General features: G+C 48.2%; 1 pseudogene; it reads right to left on the minus strand.

Moving 5' to 3' along the window:
• Window positions 1-678: 678 nt before the first annotated feature.
• LOC135572535 (transmembrane protein 255B-like) overlaps window positions 679-18,388 on the minus strand; it is a 35,801-nt pseudogene continuing 18,091 nt past the window's right edge.

Consider the following 18,388-nt stretch of genomic DNA (forward strand, 5'->3'; position numbering starts at 1 on the left):
GATTGATTGGAAGGGTAGATGGAAGCCATATCTGATTGATTGGAAGGGTAGATGGAAGCCATATCTGATTGATTGGAAGGGTAGATGGAAGCCATATCTGATTGATTGGAAGGGTAGATGGAAGCCATATCTGATTGATTGGAAGGGTAGATGGAAGCCATATCTGATTGGTTGGAAGGGTAGATGGAAGCCATATCTGATTGGTTGGAAGGGTAGATGGAGGCCATATCTGATTGATTGGAAGGGTAGATGGAAGCCATATCTGATTGGTTGGAAGGGTAGATGGAAGCCATATCTGATTGGTTGGAAGGGTAGATGGAAGCCATATCTGATTGGTTGGAAGGGTAGATGGAAGCCATATCTGATTGGTTGGAAGGGTAGATGGAAGCCATATCTGATTGGTTGGAAGGGTAGATGGAAGCCATATCTGATTGGTTGGAAGGGTAGATGGAAGCCATATCTGATTGGTTGGAAGGGTAGATGGAAGCCATATCTGATTGGTTGGAATGGGTAGATGGAGATGGCCATATCTGATTGGTTGGAAGGGTAGATGGAAGCCATATCTGATTGGTTGGAAGGGTAGATGGAGGCCATATCTGATTGGTTGGAAGGGTAGATGGAAGCCATATCTGATTGGTTGGAAGGGTAGATGGAAGCCATATCTGATTGGTTGGAAGGGTAGATGGAAGCCATATCTGATTGGTTGGAAGGGTAGATGGAAGCCATATCTGATTGGTTGGAAGGGTAGATGGAAGCCATCACACCATCTGGTTCCTTCAGGTCTGTGCTAACTGCTAACCAGGTGAGAGGCTAGAGGCTGTTTCTGGACCTCTTCCCATTGATTTATCCTGCAATAAATGTTGTGCAATTGGTAGTATGCCAGTTTGTCTTCTTCAAATGCCTCTAATCTAATTGCAACAGTAAAAGTAAGCAGATTACATTACTTAGTTTGGACAGGTGCATTTTAAAAGTAACCTCCCCAACCCTGCTTGTGCTACATTCTCTGGCCTAGTCCAGAAAGAAGCCCTAGTTATCCCCTAGCCCCATGTCTCCTAGTTCCTTATCCTAGTTCCTTGTCTCCTAGCCCCATGTCTCCTAGTCCCTTTTATTCCCTAACTCGTTGTAGTGTACAGATCTAAAGGAATCACATAGCTGGCCGTAAGAAGCAATGATTGGAAGGATATATTTGTTATATGGAAGCCATATCTGATTGATTGAAAGGATATATTTGTTATATGGAAGCCATATCTGATTGATTGATAGGATATATGGAAGCTGTCACACCGAGCTGATTCCTTCATGTCTGTGCTGACCAGGTGACAGAGGCTAGGTGTTGTTTCTGGACATTAGCCTCTCTTACCCTGGCCTAAAGGTCAAAGGCTAAAGGTCAGGTTGGCATTCAGCATGCATAAGGAGGGGGCTTCTCGAAGCCGGAGGGCCCGTAGACGGGGCCAGGGTAGAGGGCAGGGGCGTTGGGTGTTAGCATGTAACCCTGACCAGGGTCCTGGGAGCCAGTCTGGAAGGTGGGCTGGCTGGGGGCCTGGGCGGAAGGCTGGCTCTGGCTCTCCTCTGATGGAGAGGAGGGGGTTAGGGTCATCTCCAGGCCGGGCTGTGGGGTGGAGGGGCCCTGGTAACTGCTGTGGTGCTGAGAAAGACAGAGAGAGAGAAGAGGAGAGGAGAGAGAGACAGCAGAGGAGAGAGAGAGAGAGACAGAGGTTGAGAGAGAGAGAAGAGAAGAGGAGAGGAGAGAGAGACAGCAGAGGAGAGAGAGAGAGACAGAGGTCGAGAGAGAGAGAAGAGAAGAGGAGAGGAGAGAGAGACAACAGAGGAGAGGAGAGAGAGACAACAGAGGAGAGAGAGACAACAGAGGAGAGAGAGAGAGACCGAGGTCGATAGAGAGAGACATAGAGAGGAGAGAGACGACAGAGAGGAGAGAGAGAGGAGAGAGAGAACAGAGAGGAGAGAGAGAGGAGAGAGAGAACAGAGAGGAGAGAGAGAGGAGAGAGAGAACAGAGAGGAGAGAGAGAGGAGAGAGACGACAGAGAGGAGAGAGAGAGGAGAGAGAGAACAGAGGAGAGAGAGAGGAGAGAGAGAACAGAGAGGAGAGAGACGACAGAGTTGAGAGAGAGAGGAGAGAGAGAACAGAGAGGAGAGAGAGAGGAGAGAGACGACAGAGAGGAGAGAGAGAGAACAGAGAGGAGAGAGAGAGAGACCGAGGAGAGAGAGAACAGAGAGGAGAGACCGAGGAGAGAGAGAACAGAGAGGAGAGAGAGAGACCGAGGAGAGAGAGAACAGAGAGGAGAGAGAGAGAGACCGAGGAGAGAGAGAACAAAGAGGAGAGAGAGAGACCGAGGAGAGAGAGAACAGAGAGGAGAGAGCGAGGAGAGAGACGACAGAGAGGAGAGAGAGAGAGACCGAGGAGAGAGAGAACAGAGAGGAGAGAGAGAGAGACCGAGGAGAGAGAGAACAGAGAGGAGAGACCGAGGAGAGAGAGAACAGAGAGGAGAGAGAGAGACCGAGGAGAGAGAGAACAGAGAGGAGAGAGAGAGAGACCGAGGAGAGAGAGAACAGAGAGGAGAGAGAGAGACCGAGGAGAGAGAGAACAGAGAGGAGAGAGTGAGGAGAGAGACGACAGAGAGGAGAGAGAGAGAGACCGAGGAGAGTGAGAACAGAGAGGAGAGCGAGAGAGACCGAGGAGAGAGAGAACAGAGAGGAGAGACCGAGGAGAGAGAGAACAGAGAGGAGAGAGAGAGACCGAGGAGAGAGAGAACAGAGAGGAGAGAGAGAGAGAGACCGAGGAGAGAGAGAACAGAGAGGAGAGAGAGAGACCGAGGAGAGAGAGAACAGAGAGGAGAGAGAGAGACCGAGGAGAGAGAGAACAGAGAGGAGAGAGAGAGACCGAGGAGAGAGAGAACAGAGAGGAGAGAGCGAGGAGAGAGACGACAGAGAGGAGAGAGAGAGAGACCGAGAACAGAGAGGAGAGACCGAGGAGAGAGAGAACAGAGAGGAGAGAGAGACCGAGAACAGAGAGGAGAGACCGAGGAGAGAGAGAACATAGAGGAGAGAGAGAAGAGACATTCATATCACTGGATGACGAGGAGCTTTTACTTTTACTAAATACTATTGTAGTTGAGGTCTAACCTGCAGGGGCAGAGTGGGGTAGTTGGGGTAGTTGGGGTCTAACCTACAGGGGCAGAGTGGGGTAGTTGGGTCTAACCTACAGGGGCTAACCTACAGGGGCAGAGTGGGGTAGTTGGGGTCTAACCTACAGGGGCAGAGTGGGGTAGTTGGGGTCTAACCTGCAGGGGCAGAGTGGGGTAGTTGGGGTCTAACCTGCAGGGGCAGAGTGGGGTAGTTGGGGTCTAACCTACAGGGGCAGAGTGGGGTAGTTGGGGTCTAACCTGCAGGGGCAGAGTGGGGTAGTTGGGGTCTAACCTGCAGGGGCAGAGTGGGGTAGTTGGGGTCTAACCTGCAGGGGCAGAGTGGGGTAGTTGGGGTCTAACCTACAGGGACAGAGTGGGGTAGTTGGGGTCTAACCTACAGGGACAGAGTGGGGTAGTTGGGGTCTAACCTGCAGGGGCAGAGTGGGGTAGTTGGGGTCTAACCTACAGGGGCAGCGTGGGGTAGTTGGGGTAGTTGGGGTCTAACCTACAGGGGCAGAGAGGGGTAGTTGGGGTCTAACCTACAGGGGCAGAGTGGGGTAGTTGGGGTAGTTGGGGTCTAACCTACAGGGGCAGAGGGGTAGTTGGGGTCTAACCTACAGGGGCAGAGTGGGGTAGTTGGGGTAGTTGGGGTCTAACCTGCAGGGGCAGAGTGGGGTAGTTGGGGTCTAACCTACAGGGGCATAGTGGGGTAGTTGGGGTCTAACCTGCAGGGGCAGAGTGGGGTAGTTGGGGTCTAACCTACAGGGGCAGAGTGGGGTAGTTGGGATCTAACCTACAGGGGTAGAGTGGGGTAGTTGGGATCTAACCTAGAGGGGCAGTGTGGGGTAGTTGGGGTCTGACCTGCAGGGGTAGTTGGGGGTAGTTGGGGTCTAACCGACAGGGGCAGAGTGGGGTAGTTGGGGTCTAACCTAGAGGGGCAGTGTGGGGTAGTTGGGGTCTGACCTGCAGGGGTAGTTGGGGGTAGTTGGGGTCTAACCTACAGGGGCAGAGTGGGGTAGTTGGGGTCTAACCTACAGGGTCAGAGTGGGGTAGTTGGGGTCTGACCTGCAGGGGTAGTTGGGGTAGTTGGGGTCTAACCTACAGGGGCAGAGTGGGGTAGTTGGGGTCTAACCTGCAGGGGTAGTTGGGGTAGTTGGGGTCTAACCTACAGGGGCAGAGTGGGGTAGTTGGGGTCTGACCTACAGGGGCAGAGTGGGGTAGTTGGGGTCTAACCTACAGGGGCAGAGTGGGGTAGTTGGGGTCTAACCTACAGGGTCAGAGTGGGGTAGTTGGGGTCTGACCTGCAGGGGTAGTTGGGGTAGTTGGGGTCTAACCTACAGGGTCAGAGTGGGGTAGTTGGGGTCTGACCTGCAGGGGCAGAGTGGGGTAGTTGGGGTCTAACCTACAGGATCAGAGTGGGGTAGTTGGGGTCTAACCTACAGGGGCAGAGCGGGGTAGTTGGGGTATTTGTTACCTGCATGGGCAAAGCGGGGTAGTTGGGGTAGGCGGGCAGGGCCTGTCCGTTGGGGCAGAAGCCAGCGTAGGTCACCACATGCTGGGTGGGGTTATACATGATATGGGGGGTGGGGCGGGACTGGGGGACATCTGGGTGGCAGGAGCCTGAGATAGAGGGAGACAGAAGGAGGGAAGGGAGGGGGAGGGAGGGAGAGGAGAGAGAGGGGGAAGGGAGAGGGCAGGGAGGGAGAAAAGAGAGGGAAGGGAGGGAGGGCAGGGAGGGAGAAAAGAGAGGGGAGGGGGAGGGGAGAGGAGAGGAGAGGAGGGGGGAAGGGAGGGAAGGGGAGAGGAGGGAGGGGGAAGGGAGAGGGCAGGGAGGGAGAAAGAGAGAGGGGAAGGGAGAGGGCAGGGAGGGAGAAGAGAGAGAGGGGAAGGGAGAGGGCAGGGAGGGAGAAAGAGAGAGGGAAGGGGAGGGGAGGGAGGGAGAAAGAGAGGGGGAGGGGGAGGGGAGGGAGGGAGAAAGAGAGAGGGAAGGGGAGGGGGAGGAGGGAAGGGGGAAGGGAGAGGGGAGAGAAGGGGGAAGGAGAGAGAGAGAGAGAGGAAGGCGGAGAGGAGAGAAGGGGGAAGGGAGAAAGAGAGAGGGAAGGGGAGGGGAGGAGGGAAGGGGGAAGGGAGAGGGGAGAGAAGGGGGAAGGGAGAGAGAGAGAGAGGAAGGCGGAGAGGAGAGAAGGGGGAAGGGAGAGAGAGAGAGGAAGGCGGAGAGGAGAGAAGGGGGAAGGGAGAGAGAGAGAGAGGAAGGCGGAGAGGAGAGAAGGGGGAAGGGAGAGAGAGAGAGGGAAGGGGGGAGGGAGGGAGGGAGAAAGAGAGGGGGAAGGGGGAGGGGAGGGAGGGAGAAAGAGAGAGGGAAGGGGGAGGGGAGGAGGGAAGGGGGAAGGGAGAGGGGAGAGAAGGGGGAAGGGAGAAAGAGAGAGGAATACATATAGTTAGAGTAAACAATAACAAATGAAATAGGTACCTAACAAACAGACGTGTGTTCTAGGTATTGTGTGTGTGTGTGTGTGTGTGTGTGTGTGTGTGTGTGTGTGTGTGTGTGTGTGTGTGTGTGTGTGTGCGTGCGCCCACCAGGTCCTTGTAAGCCCCCAGTATAGCAGCTGTGATGATTCCCAGGAACAGGCCCATTATGTTGAGCACCACACAGGCCCACAGCAGACGATGGAGATGGACCACATCCCAGCAGCTACTCACCCCCGTGAACTCATAGTAATGGGTATGGTAGTCTGGACTGGAGGAGACAGAGTGAACTCAGTACTGGGTATGGTAGTCTGGACTGGAGGAGACAGAGTGAACTCATAGTACTGGGTATGGTAGTCTGGACTGGAGGAGAGAGAGGAGACAGAGTGAACTCAGTACTGGGTATGGTAGTCTGGACTGGAGGAGAGAGAGGAGACAGAGTGAACTCATAGTACTGGGTATAGTAGTCTGGACTGGAGGAGAGAGAGGAGACAGAGTGAACTCATAGTACTGGGTATGGTAGTCTGGACTGGAGGAGAGAGAGGAGCCAGAGTGAACTCAGTACTGGGTATTGTAGTATGGACTGGAGGAGAGAGAGGAGACAGAGTGAACTCAGTACTGGGTATGGTAGTCTGGACTGGAGGAGAGCCAGGAGACAGAGTGAACTCATAGTACTGGGTATTGTAGTCTGGACTGGAGGAGACAGAGTGAACTCATAGTACTGGGTATGGTAGTCTGGTCTGGAGGAGAGAGAGGAGACAGAGTGAACTCATAGTACTGGGTATGGTAGTCTGGACTAGAGGAGAGAGAGGAGACCGAGTGAGCTCAGTACTGGGTATGGTAGTCTGGACTGGAGGAGACAGAGTGAACTCATAGTACTGGGTATGGTAGTCTGGACTGGAGGAGAGAGAGGAGACAGAGTGAACTCATAGTACTGGGTATGGTAGTCTGGACTGGAGGAGAGAGAGGAGACCGAGTGAGCTCAGTACTGGGTATGGTAGTCTGGACTGGAGGAGACAGAGTGAACTCATAGTACTGGGTATGGTAGTCTGGACTGGAGGAGAGAGAGGAGACAGAGTGAACTCATAGTACTGGGTATGGTAGTCTAGACTGGAGGAGAGAGAGGAGACCGAGTGAGCTCAGTACTGGGTATGGTAGTCTGGACTGGAGGAGACAGAGTGAACTCATAGTACTGGGTATGGTAGTCTAGACTGGAGAGACAGGAGACAGAGTGAACTCATAGTACTGGGTATGGTAGTCTGGACTGGAGGAGAGAGAGGAGACAGAGTGAACTCATAGTACTGGGTATAGTAGTCTGGACTGGAGGAGAGAGAGGAGACAGAGTGAACTCATAGTACTGGGTATGGTAGTCTGGACTGGAGGAGAGAGAGGAGACAGAGTGAACTCAGTACTGGGTATGGTAGTCTGGACTGGAGGAGACAGAGTGAACTCAGTACTGGGTATGGTAGTCTGGACTGGAGGAGAGACAGGAGACAGAGTGAACTCAGTACTGGGTATGGTAGTCTGGACTGGAGGAGAGAGAGGAGACAGAGTGAACTCAGTAATGGGTATGGTAGTCTGGACTGGAGGAGACAGAGTGAACTCAGTACTGGGTATGGTAGTCTGGACTGGAGGAGAGAGAGGAGACAGAGTGAACTCAGTACTGGGTATGGTAGTCTGGACTGGAGGAGAGAGAGGAGACAACAGACAGTCACACACACACCTCTGTGCTTGAACGGGAACACACACACACAGGTGTTTTTCCTTACCTCTCACAGTTGTACAGGTCACAGCAGTAGCAGGTGTTGCTCTTCATTCTCACTTTACACTCACTGTTGAATGAGCTGCACATCACCTACAGACAGACAGACAGACAGACAGACAGACAGACAGACAGACAGACAGACAGACAGACAGACAGACAGACAGACAGACAGACAGACAGACAGACATTACATTACATTACATTACTATGGCAGCAAATAACAGAATATGTCATTGTCAGTATTTACCCCCCCATAACCCCTAACTATGTATTATCTACCCCCCATAACCCCTAACTATGTATTATCTACCCCCCATAACCCCTAACTATGTATTATCTACCCCCCCCATAACCCCTAACTATGTATTATCTACCCCCATAACCCCTAACTATGTATTATCTACCCCCATAACCCCTAACTATGTATTATCTACCCCCATAACCCCTAACTATGTATTATCTACCCCCCCCATAACCCCTAACTATGTATTATCTACCCCCCATAACCCCTAACTATGTATTATTTACCCCCCATAACCCCTAACTATGTATTATTTACCCCCCATAACCCCTAACTATGTATTATTTACCCCCCATAACCCCTAACTATGTATTATTTACCCCCCATAACCCCTAACTATGTATTATTTACCCCCATAACCCCTAACTATGTATTATTTACCCCCCATAACCCCTAACTATGTATTATCTATCCCCCCATAACCCCTAACTATGTATTATCTACCCCCCATAACCCCTAACTATGTATTATTTACCCCCCATAACCCCTAACTATGTATTATCTACACCCCCATAACCCCTAACTATGTATTATTTACCCCCATAACCCCTAACTATGTATTATCTACCCCCCATAACCCCTAACTATGTATTATCTACCCCCATAACCCTAACTATGTATTATTACCCCCCATAACCCCTAACTATGTATTATCTACCCCCATAACCCCTAACTATGTATTATCTACCCCCCATAACCCCTAACTATGTATTATCTACCCCCCATAACCCCTAACTATGTATTATCTACCCCCATAACCCCTAACTATGTATTATCTACCCCCATAACCCTAACTATGTATTATCTACCCCCCATAACCCCTAACTATGTATTATCTACCCCCCATAACCCCTAACTATGTATTATCTAACCCCTAACCTACCCCCATAACCCCTAACTATGTATTATCTACCCCCCATAACCCCTAACTATGTATTATCTACCCCCCATAACCCCTAACTATGTATTATCTACCCCCCATAACCCCTAACTATGTATTATCTACCCCCCATAACCCCTAACTATGTATTATCTACCCCCCATAACCCCTAACTATGTATTATCTACCCCCCCATAACCCCTAACTATGTATTATCTACCCCCCATAACCCCTAACTATGTATTATCTACCCCCCCCATAACCCCTAACTATGTATTATCTACCCCCCATAACCCCTAACTATGTATTATCTACCCCCCATAACCCCTAACTATGTATTAATCTATCCCCCCATAACCCCTAACTATGTATTATCTACCCCCCCATAACCCCTAACTATGTATTATCTACCCCCCCCATAACCCCTAACTATGTATTATCTACCCCCCCCATAACCCCTAACTATGTATTATCTACCCCCCATAACCCCTAACTATGTATTATCTACCCCCATAACCCCTAACTATGTATTATCTACCCCCCATAACCCCTAACTATGTATTATCTACCCCCCATAACCCCTAACTATGTATTATCTACCCCCCATAACCCCTAACTATGTATTATCTACCCCCCATAACCCCTAACTATGTATTATCTACCCCCCATAACCCCTAACTATGTATTATCTACCCCCCATAACCCCTAACTATGTATTATCTACCCCCCATAACCCCTAACTATGTATTATCTACCCCCCATAACCCCTAACTATGTATTATCTACCCCCCCATAACCCCTAACTATGTATTATCTACCCCCATAACCCCTAACTATGTATTATCTACCCCCATAACCCCTAACTATGTATTATCTACCCCCCATAACCCCTAACTATGTATTATCTACCCCCTAACTATAACCCCTAACTATGTATTATCTACCCCCCATAACCCCTAACTATGTATTATCTACCCCCCATAACCCCTAACTATGTATTATCTACCCCCATAACCCCTAACTATGTATTATCTACCCCCCATAACCCCTAACTATGTATTATCTACCCCCATAACCCCTAACTATGTATTATCTACCCCCATAACCCCTAACTATGTATTATCTACCCCCCATAACCCCTAACTATGTATTATCTACCCCCATAACCCCTAACTATGTATTATCTACCCCCCATAACCCCTAACTATGTATTATCTACCCCCCATAACCCCTAACTATGTATTATCTACCCCCATAACCCCTAACTATGTATTATACCCCCCCCTAACTATGTATTATCTACCCCCATAACCCCTAACTATGTATTATCTACCCCCCATAACCCCTAACTATGTATTATCTACCCCCCATAACCCCTAACTATGTATTATCTACCCCCCCATAACCCCTAACTATGTATTATCTACCCCCATAACCCCTAACTATGTATTATCTACACCCCCCCATAACCCCTAACTATGTATTATCTACCCCCATAACCCCTAACTATGTATTATTATCTACCCCTAACCCCCCATAACCCCTAACTATGTATTATCTACCCCCCATAACCCCTAACTATGTATTATCTACCCCCCATAACCCCTAACTATGTATTATCTACCCCCCATAACCCTAACTATGTATTATCTACACCCCCATAACCCCTAACTATGTATTATCTACCCCCCATAACCCCTAACTATGTATTATCTACACCCCCATAACCCCTAACTATGTATTATCTACCCCCATAACCCCTAACTATGTATTATTTCAGACTCTAAAGATAGACCTACGCCCCCTCCACTATTAAAGGAATAGGGTGTTATTTCAGACTCTAAAGATAGACCTACGCCCCCATCCACTATTAAAGGAATAGGGTGTTATTTCAGACTCTAAAGATAGACCTACGCCCCCCACTATTAAAGCAATAGGGTGTTATTTCTGACTGTAAAGATATACCTACGCCCCCTCCACTATTAAAGGAATAGGGTGTTATTTCTGACTGTAAAGATATACCTACGCCCCCTCCACTATTAAAGGAATAGGGTGTTATTTCAGACTCTACAGATAGACCTCCCCCCTCCACTATTAAAGGAATAGGGTGTTATTTCAGACTCTAAAGATAGACCTACGCCCCCTCCACTATTAAAGGAATAGGGTGTTATTTCAGACTCTAAAGATAGACCTACGCCCCCCTCCACTATTTAAGGAATAGGGTGTTATTTCAGACTCTAAAGATAGACCTACGTCCCCTCCACTATTAAAGGAATAGGGTGTTATTTCAGACTCTAAAGATAGACCTACGTCCCCTCCACTATTAAAGGAATAGGGTGTTATTTCAGACTCTAAAGATAGACCTACGCCCCCCCCCTCCACTATTAAAGGAATAGGGTGTTATTTCAGACTCTAAAGATAGACCTACGTCCCCTCCACTATTAAAGGAATAGGGTGTTATTTCAGACTCTAAAGATATACCTACGCCCCCCCCCTCCACTATTAAAGGAATAGGGTGTTATTTCAGACTCTAAAGATAGACCTACGCCCCCTCCACTATTAAAGGAATAGGGTGTTATTTCAGACTCTAAAGATAGACCTACATCCCCTCCACTATTAAAGGAATAGGGTGTTATTTCAGACTCTAAAGATAGACCTACGCCCCCCTCCACTATTTAAGGAATAGGGTGTTATTTCAGACTCTAAAGATAGACCTATGCCCCCCTCCACTATTTAAGGAATAGGGTGTTATTTCTGACTCTAAAGATAGACCTACGTCCCCTCCACTATTAAAGGAATAGGGTGTTATTTCAGACTCTAAAGATAGACCTACGTCCCCCCCTCCACTATTAAGGGAATATGGTGTTATTTCAGACTCTAAAGATAGACCTACGTCCCCCCCTCCACTATTAAAGGAATAGGGTGTTATTTCAGACTCTAAAGATAGACCTACGTCCCCCCCCCTCCACTATTAAAGGAATAGGGTGTTATTTCAGACTCTAAAGATAGACCTACGCCCCCCTCCACTATTTAAGGAATAGGGTGTTATTTCAGACTCTAAAGATAGACCTACGCCCCCCTCCACTATTTAAGGAATAGGGTGTTATTTCTGACTCTAAAGATAGACCTATGTCCCCTCCACTATTAAAGGAATAGGGTGTTATTTCAGACTCTAAAGATAGACCTACGTCCCCCCCTCCACTATTAAGGGAATAGGGTGTTATTTCAGACTCTAAAGATAGACCTACGTCCCCCCCTCCACTATTAAAGGAATAGGGTGTTATTTCAGACTCTAAAGATAGACCTACGTCCCCCCCCCCTCCACTATTAAAGGAATAGGGTGTTATTTCAGACTGTAAAGATAGACCTACGTCCCCCTCCACTATTAAAGGAATAGGGTGTTATTTCTGACTCTAAAGATAGACCTACGTCCCCCTCCACTATTAAAGGAATAGGGTGTTATTTCAGACTCTAAAGATAGACCTACGTCCCCCTCCACTATTAAAGGAATAGGGTGTTATTTCAGACTCTAAAGATAGACCTACGCCCCCCTCCACTATTAAAGGAATAGGGTGTTATTTCAGACTCTAAAGATAGACCTACGTCCCCCTCCACTATTAAAGGAATAGGGTGTTATTTCAGACTCTAAAGATAGACCTACGTCCCCTCCACTATTAAAGGAATAGGGTGTTATTTCTGACACAGGCTCAATCTCCATGGTAACACTGTGAACACGCTGTACTGAGTGGGAAGGGAAAGATCCGCCCCACGACTTTTACTAACTCTGTAAAGACTTCATCGAGCTTTAATGAATTCTGAAAGCCATAAGCAAGTCATTCAACGTTTTTCACACACAGTATACTTAGGAAGGATGTGTGTGTGTGGTGGGAGGTGGAGGTGTGTGTGTGTGTGGTGTGTGTGTGTGGTGGGAGGTAGAGGTGTGTGTGTGTGTGTGTGTGTGTGTGTGTGTGTGTGTGTGTGTGTGTGTGTGTGTGTGTGTGGAGGAGGTGTGTGTGTGTGTGGAGGAGATGTGTGTGTATGTGTGGAGGAGGTGTGTGTGGTGGGAGGTGGAGGTGTGTGTGTGTGTGTGTGTGTGGTGGGGGGTGTGTGAGGTGGAGGTGTGTGTGTGTGTGTGTGTGTGTGTGTGTGTGTGTGTGTGTGTGTGTGGAGGAGTGTGTGTGTGTGTGTGTGTGTGTGTGTGGGGGGTGTGTGTGTGTGTGTGGTGGGGAGGTGTGTGTGTGTGTGTGGTGGGGGGTGTGTGTGTGTGTGTGGTGGGGAGGTGTGTGTGTGTGTGTGTGGAGGAGGTGTGTGTGTGTGTGGAGGGTGTGTGTGTGTGTGTGTGTGTGTGGAGGAGGTGTGTGTGTGTGTGTGTGTGTGTGTGTGTGTGTGTGTGTGTGTGTGTGTGTGTGTGTGTGTGTGTGTGTGTGTGTGTGTGTGTGTGTGTGTGTGTGTGTGTGTGGTGGGTGTGTGGTGGGTGTGTGTGTGTGTGTGGTGTGTGTGTGGTGTGTGTGTGTGCTCTGATTCACCTCAGTATAATAGTTGTCGTAGGCGTACCCTGATCCACTGGCGTAGAACTCACACCTGTCCTCCAGCAGAGGCCTACTGTCCTGAGAGAGGAAACAGAGAGGAGATTCAAGTTGAAACTAACAGCATTTTAACAACATGAAATCTTGTTAAAATGTGTTCATATATACACCCCCAGGAAGAATATGAATCATTATCTGACAAGCGAGCCATTAGATATGGTCATTTTGACGTTTTCATAAATTCTTAGAATGTTTGGGAATTACGTAGAGTAAGGCATATGTGAACATTCTATATCAATATATAGTGGGAAAATGTCTGTGTGTTTGGACAATTAATAGACACTGCAGGACATAAAACCTAATAAAAGACCGGAGTCTACGCAGACTGTTCGGTGTGCTACAGCCAATCAGAGCTACAGTAGTCATATAGTTTCTGTGTCGGGGGCTAGGATCAGTCTGTTATATCTGGAGTATTTCTCCTGTCTTATCTGGTGTCCTGTGTGAATTTAAGTATGTTCCCTCTAACTCTGTTTCTTTTCTCTCGGAGGACCTGAGCCCTAGGACCATGCCTCAGGACTACCTGGCCTGATGACTCCTTGCTGTCCCCAGTCCACCTGGTCGTGCTGCTGCTCCAGTTTCAACTGTTCTGCCTGCGGCTATGGAACCCTGACCTGTTCACCGGATGTGCTACCTTGTCCTGATCTGCTGTTTTCGACTCTCTCTCTACCGCACCTGCTGTCTCTAACTCTGAATGATCAGCTATGAAAAGCCAAATGACATTTACCCCTGAGGTGCTGACCTGTTGCACCATCTACAACCACTGTGATTATTATTATTTGACCCTGCTGGTCATCTAGGAACGTTTGAACATCTTGGCCATGTTCTGTTATAATCTCCACTCGGCACAGCCAGAAGAGGACTGCCCACCCCTCATAGCCTGGTTCCTCTCTAGATTTATAATCTCCACTCGGCACAGCCAGAAGAGGACTGCCCACCCCTCATAGCCTGGTTCCTCTCTAGGTTTCTTCCATGGTTCCTGCCTTTCTAGGGAGTTTTTCCTAGCCACCGTGCTTCTACATCTGCATTGCTTGCTGTTTGGGGATTTCGGCTGGGTTTCTTGATAGTAATTTGTGACATTGGCTGATGTAAATCAGCCATCTGTTTTTTATTTTCAATAAATTTGCCCCCAAAAAATCTAAAAAACATGTTTCGCTTTGTCATGGGGTATTGTGTGTAGATTGCTGAGGATTTGTTTTTATTTAATCAGTTTAAGAATAAGGCTGTAACGTAACAAAATGTGGAAAATGTCAAGGGGTGTGTATACAAAGGGTCTGAATACTTTCTGAAGGTATTTAAGGTGTATTTTGTGGCTTTTTGCGAATGCGTTCTAATGATCTAAAGCGGCGCAGGTCCTACTGCCTGTAAACACACAGTCCAGTTCATAGTGAATGATGGCAGGTCCTACTGCCTGTAAACACAGTCCAGTTCATAGTGAATGATGACAGGTCCTACTGCCTGTAAACACACAGTCCAGTTCATAGTGAATGATGACAGGTCCTACTGCCTGTAAACACACAGTCCAGTTCATAGTGAATGATGACAGGTCCTACTGCCTGTAAAAACATAGTGAATGATGACAGGTCCAGCCTGTAAACACACATCCAGTGAATGATGACAGGTCCTACTGCCTGTAAACACACAGTCCAGTTCATAGTGAATGATGACAGGTCCTACTGCCTGTAAACACACAGTCCAGTTCATAGTGAATGATGACAGGTCCTACTGCCTGTAAACACACAGTCCAGTTCATAGTGAATGATGGCAGGTCCTACTGCCTGTAAACACACAGTCCAGTTCATAGTGAATGATGACAGGTCCTACTGCCTGTAAACACACAGTCCAGTTCATAGTGAATGATGGCAGGTCCTACTGCCTGTAAAACACAGTCCAGTTCATAGTGAATGATGGCAGGTCCACTGCCTGTAAACACACAGTCCAGTTCATAGTGAATGATGGCAGGTCCTACTGCCTGTAAACACACAGTCCAGAATGATGCAGGTCCTACTGCCTGTAAACACACAGTCCAGTTCATAGTGAATGATGACAGGTCCTACTGCCTGTAAACACACAGTCCAGTTCATAGTGAATGATGACAGGTCCTACTGCCTGTAAACACACAGTCCAGTTCATAGTGAATGATGACAGGTCCTACTGCCTGTAAACACACAGTCCAGTTCATAGTGAATGATGACAGGTCCTACTGCCTGTAAACACACAGTCCAGTTCATAGTGAATGATGGCAGGTCCTACTGCCTGTAAACACACAGTCCAGTTCATAGTGAATGATGGCAGGTCCTACTGCCTGTAAACACACAGTCCAGTTCATAGTGAATGATGGCAGGTCCTACTGCCTGTAAACACACAGTCCAGTTCATAGTGAATGATGGCAGGTCCTACTGCCTGTAAACACACAGTCCAGTTCATAGTGAATGATGGCAGGTCCTACTGCCTGTAAACACACAGTCCAGTTCATAGTGAATGATGGCAGGTCCTACTGCCTGTAAACACACAGTCCAGTTCATAGTGAATGATGGCAGGTCCTACTGCCTGTAAACACACAGTCCAGTTCATAGTGAATGATGACAGGTCCTACTGCCTGTAAACACACAGTCCAGTTCATAGTGAATGATGACAGGTCCTACTGCCTGTAAACACACAGTCCAGTTCATAGTGAATGATGACAGGTCCTACTGCCTGCCTGTAAACACACAGTCCAGTTCATAGTGAATGATGACAGGTCCTACTGCCTGTAAACACACAGTCCAGTTCATAGTGAATGATGACAGGTCCTACTGCCTGTAAACACACAGTCCAGTTCATAGTGAATGATGGCAGGTCCTACTGCCTGTAAACACACAGTCCAGTTCATAGTGAATGATGGCAGGTCCTACTGCCTGTAAAACACCAGTCCAGTTCATAGTGAATCCAGAGTGAATGATGGCAGGTCCTACTGCCTGTAAACACACAGTCCAGTTCATAGTATTGAATGATGGCAGGTCCTACTGCCTGTAAACACACAGTCCAGTTCATAGTGAATGATGGCAGGTCCTACTGCCTGTAAACACACAGTCCAGTTCATAGTGAATGATGACAGGTCCTACTGCCTGTAAACACACAGTCCAGTTCATAGTGAATGATGACAGGTCCTACTGCCTGTAAACACACAGTCCAGTTCATAGTGAATGATGACAGGTCCTACTGCCTGTAAACACACAGTCCAGTTCATAGTGAATGATGACAGGTCCTACTGCCTGTAAACACACAGTCCAGTTCAAAGTGAATGACAGCAGGCCCTTTGTTTTTAACTATTCTCCCCAATTTCGTGGTGTCCAATTGGTAGTTACAGTCTTGTCTCATCGCTGCAACTCCCGTACGGACTCGGGAGAGGCAAAGGTCAAGAGCCGTACGTCCTCCGAAACACAACCCAACCAAGCAGCACTGCTTCTTGAAACAATGACAACTTAACCCGCAAGTGATGGGTCAAGGACATCCCTGCCGGCCAAACCCTCCCCTGACCCGGACGACGCTGGGCCAATTGTGCGCCGCCCCATGGGTCTCCCGGTCGCGGCCGGCTGTGACAGAGCCTGGACTCGAACCCAGAATCTCTAATGGCACAGCTAGCACTGCGATGCAGTGCCTTAGACCACTGCACCACTCGGCAGGCCCTGGCAGGCCCTTGTGGCAAATGGCTTGTTTGCATAAATCAATCAATCAACGAAATGTATTTATAAAGCCCTTTTTACATAAGTATTCAGACCCTTTGCTATGAGACTCGAAATTGAGCTCAGGTGCATCCTGTTCCCATTTATCATCCTTGAGATGTTTCTACAACTTGATTGGAGTCCACCTGTGGTAAATTCAATTGATTGGACATGATTTGGAACGGAACACACCTGTCTATATAAGGTCCCACAGTTGACAGTGCATGTCAGAGCAAAAACCAAGCCATGAGGTCAAAGGAATTGTTCGTAACCCTCCGAGACAGGATTGTATTGAGGCACAGATCTGGGGAAGGGTACCAAAAAGTGTCTGCAGCAATGAAGGTCCCCAAGAACACAGTGGCCTCCATCCTTCTTAAATGGAAGCAGTTTGGAACCACCAAGACTCTTCCTAGAGCTGGCTGTTATCTGTTCCTTCATCTCACAGCACTTTTCTCAGTCTGGTCGTGTCTTTCGGACGGTCTGACGACACACATAGTGACTGTAACTACAGCAGAGTTACTTGTTCAATTCCTACTTTAAAAGGAAACAAGAGGTTTCTTCACCAGCGTCAATAATCCACAGTAATACAGATGTGGAATGTAAACAACTGCATCCCGATGAGATTCGGTTTCATGTGGCGATATTCAGATGAACAATGTCTTTGTGCATCTACATTGCTGCTGTTTGTGGTTTTAGACTGGGTTTCTGTACAGCCCTTTGGGACATCAGCTGATGTAAGAAGGGCTTTATAAATACATTTGATTGATTGATTGATTGTCTGTTTGTTTCATATCTGCAAATGAGTTAAAACACTGTCAGTTCCACTTTAAGGCTGTGTTAAAAGTAGTGAACTATCTAGGGAAAAGGGGGCTGTTTGGGAGGCAACCTAGCATTCTGTAGCTTGTCTTGTCTCAGAGTGAAGGGATGTTAGTGTTATTATGGGATGTTCAATCGGTCTTAACTGGGCTGTTTGTCACAGGCTGTCAGACCAGAGCACCCACAATGCCGGGCAGGGCGAGTGCTGAGATAGATTGGTCTGATTTGACTGTTGCCATGTGAATAACGACAGAGCGGTGACGAGGACAGTTGGCCACGGAGAGGAGAGACCAGAGTTCCATCTGATTGTTTCTACAAAGTTTCATTACCGGAGTCAGCCTGAGCAGAGGGTGTGTGTGTGTGTGTGTGTGTGTGTGTGTGTGTGTGTGTGTGTGTGTGTGTGTGTGTGTGTGTGTGTGTGTGTGTGTGTGTGTGTGTGTGTGTGTGTGTGTGTGTGTGTGTGTGGTGTGTGTGTGTGTGTGTGTGTGTGTGTGTGTGTGTGTGTGTGTGTGTGTGTGTGTGTGAGTTTGTGTGTGTGTGTGTACTGACTATATGAACTCAGCCGCGATGATTCCGTCCACGATGGCACAGAAGAAGGAAGCGATGACTCCCATACTGATGAAGATGATGGCTGCCATGAGCTGCAGGAGGAAGAGAGGGAGAGGAGAAGAAGGATAAGAGAGAGGAAGGAGGGGAGGAGGAGGAGGAGAGAGAGAGAGAGAGAGAGAGA

This window comes from Oncorhynchus nerka, linkage group LG2 (assembly GCF_034236695.1).
Source record: "Oncorhynchus nerka isolate Pitt River linkage group LG2, Oner_Uvic_2.0, whole genome shotgun sequence".
Lineage (NCBI taxonomy): Eukaryota > Metazoa > Chordata > Actinopteri > Salmoniformes > Salmonidae > Oncorhynchus > Oncorhynchus nerka.